This window comes from Leopardus geoffroyi, chromosome B3, assembly GCF_018350155.1.
Source record: "Leopardus geoffroyi isolate Oge1 chromosome B3, O.geoffroyi_Oge1_pat1.0, whole genome shotgun sequence".
NCBI classification, from domain to species: Eukaryota; Metazoa; Chordata; class Mammalia; order Carnivora; family Felidae; genus Leopardus; species Leopardus geoffroyi.
Window position 1 is genome coordinate 138,517,669 of NC_059337.1, and position 5,751 is coordinate 138,523,419.

The following is a 5,751-nucleotide window of genomic DNA, read 5'->3' on the forward strand; positions in this document are numbered from 1 at the left end:
CTGAGCCATCAGCCCAGAGCCCGACGCGGGGCTCGAACTCACGGACCGCGAGATCGCGACCTGGCTGAAGTCGGACGCCTAACCGACTGCGCCACCCAGGCGCCCCTAAAAGATTTTTAATGTTTTATTTATCTAGGAGAGAGAGAGAGAGAGAGCGAGCATGAGCGGAGGAGGGCAAAGAGAGGGGGAGAGAAAGAACCCGGATCAGGCTCCTGGCTCTGAGCTGTCAGCACAGAGCCCATTGCGGGGCCGAACTCACGATCATGACCTTGAGCCAAAGTCAGACGCTTATCCAACTGAGCCACCCAGGCGCCCCTCAAAATCACTTCTAATATATAAAGTGTTTTCCTCTTAAAATCCTGGTAATCAGGATTAGGTAATCAGGTTGGGGCATCCTAAACGTCAGCAATGACCAGCAAGCTATAAAGAAACTACGTAGGGCTACTTAGGTGGCCAGGCCTCCGGGCCCTACAATGAATGCCCCCAAACCACTAAGCTGGTGAATTGAAACCCTGGCTGCTTATTAGAATCGCCTGAGAAGCTTTCATAAACTACCTGTGTCTGAGCCCGTTCAGACCAGAATCTCTGAGACTGAGGCTTTGGTGTTCTTTTTTTTTTTTTTTTAAAGGGTTTTTCAGGTGATTCTAATGTGCGGTGAGGCTTGAGAACCACTTATCTAAGATTTGAGCTCCTGCTTTTGAGGCGTGAACAAGATTTATAAAACTAAATAACCAGGAAAATGTTAAAGCTATTCTTTCTACCATCAATTCTCATTGTAAACCTCACCCCCAGCCTGCACTTGACTTCCTTCCCTATTCCCTGATGGGTAGATGTTGAGACATCCATGCTAAGTCACCCGGAGTGGATTTTGTTTGTTTGTTCGGACATCTGGGCCACATTTTAGATCATTAAGGCTGATGAACAAGTGAGCCCAGAGTAAAAAGGGATGTTACGGCCTTTACCCACAAGGGATGAAATTTCATCTTTAGATTATTGGAGAACGTGGGACAAGGATATTCCCAGTAGAGCTCAGGGACCGATCATAGCCTTACCCCCTGCGTGGCTATTATCTGTCTTCAAACTTAAGAGTTTTCTTTACGTTTTAAACATTTTTCGAGGGGCGCCTGGGTGGTGCAGTCGGTTAAGCGTCCGACTTCAGCCAGGTCGCCATCTCGCGGTCCGTGAGTTCGAGCCCCGCGTCGGGCTCTGGGCTGATGGCTCAGAGCCTGGAGCCTGTTTCCGATTCTGCGTCTCCCTCTCTCTCTGCCCCTCCCCCGTTCATGCTCTGTCTCTCTCTGTCCCAAAAATAAATAAACGTTGAAAAAAAAAAATTAAACATTTTCGAACTGTAAGGTGTCTATGGGGACGTTGGGAAAATGACTCCGATTCACCAGGATTGGGTGGAGACTTGGCATTTCCAACAAGGTCCGGGGTGAGCCTGAGCCACCTCTGAGGAACAAGGCCCTGTACCAACCCCGTGCACACACCACACAAACGCAAAACACACCCACGGTCCCGACTCAAAATGCACCGAGTAGTTGAACCTGACAGGTTGGTGGAGGGAGCGGCAGGTAGCGGAATTGCAATGGATGCTTTGAGCTAGATTTGCCGCGGTGAGTTAGAGTTGACCTAAGTCGGTATCAGAGGTATTTCTCAACCCTGGGATGATTCCACCCTCTAGGGATTATGCCCCCAACATTGTCGGTGCTGTGGACCAACTTGTTTCTCATGATGCCAACTTCCAATTCTTCAATATGGTTGATTTAATTTTACCTCGGGGAAAGATTTCTTTTTTTTTTTTTTTCTTGGCAAAATGATTCACATATTTCTTTCCAGAAAACTGGCTCATCACCTTCATGCCTCTTAGATATATAAGTTGAGGGAATATATTAACTACGTATTGCTTTCAGCTTCCACACTGCCCCTCTGTACCATTTACCCAATATCTCTTGACCCAGATCTTCGATTGTAGGATATCTTATATATTTTTTTCCAAGAAAGTATTTTTATTTCCTTCAGATGAATACCCACAATTAGGATTGCTGGATCATATGCTGGTTGTATTTTCAATGTTTATTTTGTTATTTTTAATTAATTTTTTAGATTTATATATATTTTTAATTTCAGTATAGTTAACATACAGTGTTATAGTGGTTTCAGGTGGACAATAGAGTGATTCGACACTTTCATACATGACTCAGTGCTCATCACCATAAGTGTCCTATTGGTCCTCTTCTCTTTTTTTAAAAAAATTTTTTTGACATTTATTTATTTTTAACAGACAGACAGAGCATGAGTGGGGGAGGGTCAGAGAGAGAGGGAGACACAGAATCTGAAACAGGCTCCAGGCTCCGAGCTGTCAGCACAGAGCCCGACGCGGGGCTCGAACTCACGAGCTGTGAGATCATGACCTGAGCCGAAGTCAGCCGCTCAACTGACTGAGCCACCCAGGCGCCCCGGCCCCCTTCTCTTATTTCACCCATCTCCCCATTCACCTCCCCTCCGGTAACCATCAGTTTGTTCTCTCTAGTTAAGAGTCTGCTTTTTTCTTTTTCCTTGGTTCTCTTTTCCTTGGTTCCTTGGTTTTGTTTCTTAAATTCCACATAGGCGTGAAATCATATGGTACTTGTCTTTCGCTGAGTATTTCCTCTAGCATCATACCCTCGAGATCCATCCATGTTGTTGCAAATGGCAAGATCTCATTCTTTTTTATGGCTGAGTAATAATCTATCGTATGATACACCACACATTCCTTATCCATTCATCGACAGGTGGACACTCGAGCTGCTTCCATAATTTGGCTATTGTAAATAATGCTGCAGTAAACATAGGGGTGCACATATCTTTACAAATTAGTGTTTTCCCATTCTTTGGGTAAATACCCAGTAGTGCAATTACTGGGTCGAAAGCAATTCTATTTTTAGTTTTTTGAGGAACTTCCCTACTGTTTTCCACAGCGGCTGCCCCAGTTTGCATTCCCACCAACAGTGCACGAAGGTTCTTTTTTCTCCACATGCTTGCCAGCCCTTGTTCATTGTGTTTTTGATGTTAGCCATTCTGACAGGTGTGAGGTGATATCTCATTGTGGTTTTGATTCGCATTTCCGTGATGAGTGATGTTGAGCATCTTTTCATGTGTCTGTTGGCCATCTGGATGTCTTTGGAGAAATGTCTGTCCATGTCTTGTGCCCATTTTTTAATTGGATTATTTGTGTGTGCGTGTGTGTGTGTGTGTGTGTGTGTGTGTGTGTGTGTTTAGTTGTACAAGTTCTTTATATGTTTTGGATATTAACCCTTCATTTGGATATGTCATTTGCAAATCTCTTCTCCCATTCAGTAGGCTGTCTTTGGTTTTTATTGATTACTTCCTATGCTGGGCAGAAGATTTTTATTTTGATGTAATCCCAAGAGTGTATTTTCGCTTTGGTTTCCCTTGCCTGAGGGGACATATCTAGAAAATGTTGCTATGGCTGATGTCAGAGAAATTACTGCCTGTGCTCTCTTCTAGGACTTCTATGGCTTCTGGTCTTACATTTAGGTCTTTAATCCATTTTGAGTTTATTTTTGTGTATGGTGTAAGAAAGTGGTCCAGTTTCTTTCTTTCTTTTTTTTTTTTTTTTGCATGTAGCTGTCAAAAAATAAACACCTTTCATTGAAAAGACTTTTTCCCATTGGATATTGTTGCCTCCTTTATAGAAAATTAGTTGACCATGTAATCGTGAATTTATTTCTGGGCTCTCCATTCTGTTCCACTGATCTGTATGTTTATTTTTGTGCCAGTGCCATACTGTTTCAATTACTGCAGCTTTGTAGGATATCTTGAAATCTGGGATTGTGATACCTCCAATTTTGTTTTCCTTTTTCAGGATTGCTGGTCTTCTGTGGTTCCACATGAATTTTAGGATTGTTTGTTCTAGTTCTGTGAAAAATGCTTTTGGTATTTTGATAGGGATTACATTAAATGTGTAGACTGCTTTGGGTAGTATGGATATTTTAACAATACTTGTTCTCTCAGTCCATGAGCATGGAATACGTTTCCATTTGTTTGTGTCATCTTCAATTTATTGCATAGTATTTTATAGTTTCCAGAGTAGAGATCTTTCACCTCCTTGGTTTAGTTTATTTCTAGGTATTTTATTATTTTTGGTGCAATTGTAAGTTGGGACTGTTTTCTTAATTTCTCTTTCTGCTACTTCTTTATTCGTGTGCAGAAACACAATGGTTTTCTATATATTGACTTTGTATCCTGCGACCTTACTGAATTCATTTATCTCGTAGGTTTTTTGGTAGCGTCTTTAGAGTTGTCTATATATAGTCTCATGTGATCTGAAAATAGTGAAAGTTCCACTTCTTCCTTACCGATTTGGATGCTTTTTATTTCTTTTTGTTGTCTGATTGCTGTGGCTAGGACTTCCAGTACTATGTTGAATACGGGTGGTGAGAGTGGACATCCCTGTCTTCTTCCTGACCTTCAAAGAAAAGCTCTCAGTTTTTCCTGATTGAGTATGATGTTAGCTGTGCAGTTTTTGTATATATCCTTTATTATGTTGAGGTATGTTCCCCCTCAAACTACTTTGTAGAGGGTTTTGATCATGAATGGATGTTGTACTTTGTCAAAAACTTTTTCTGCGTCTATTGGAATGATCATATGGGCTTTATCCTTTCTCTTGTTGATGTGGTGTAGCACGTTAATTGATTTGTGAATATTGAACCACCCTTGTATCCCAGGAATAAATCCCACTTGATCTTGGTGAATGCTTTTTTTAATGTGTTGTTGGATTCAGTTTACTAATATCTATTTTAGGATATTTTACTTTATTTGAGAGAAGGAGGAGAGGCAGAGGAAGAGGGAGAGAGAGATTCTTGAGAAGGCTCCGTGCTCAGCACAGAGATCGATGCAGGACTAGATCTCACAACTGTGAGATCATGACCTAGGCCGAAATAAAGAGTTAGATACCTAACCGGCTGAGCCACCAAGGTGCCCCAATTTTAGGATATTTTAAAAGGGATTCTAGTCAATGTCACGTGGAACTAATTTTTTGAGGTATGCAAATATTACATAGCATATACTAATATGTATATTTTATATACTAGGTCATAATCTAGTTCTATGTTAAATTTTCCAAATATTTAGCCAATTTGTCAAACACTACTGAATAATTTATCCTTCCACACAAGATTTCTGACACTAGCAATATTGAATACCAATTTCCCATTCTGGGCTCTGTTCTGTTTCATTCGTCTGTTGCTATGGTAAAACCACACTTCAAAAAGTTTTGAATTTGAACTTGAAATACTTGGTGGAATAGGTCATCCCTCTTTGTTCTTTTTCAAAGTTGTACTTTTGCATCTCTGTGTTTTTTCTTAATACGTTTGGGATTTTTATTGGCATTTCATTGCATTTGTATGGTTGAGGAAAGCCTCTTATATTCTTTAATAACATTTTGTAATATCCCCCATAAAAGTGTTACATATTTTGCTTATCTCACTTCTAGATATTTTATATCTTTGTTGCTTTGGCGAATGGTATGTTTTAACTACATTTTCTGGCATAACATTTTGGTGTTGACTTTGTATGTAGCATCCTTGCTAAACTCTCTTATTTTTTAAATTTTTTAAAGTGTATTTATTTTTGAAAGAGAGTCAGAGAAAGGGAGCACGAGGGAGGGGCAGAGAGAGAGGGAGAGAGAGACTCCCAAGCAGGCTCTGCACTGTTAGCACGGAACCCTATGTGAGGTTCGAACTCACAAAC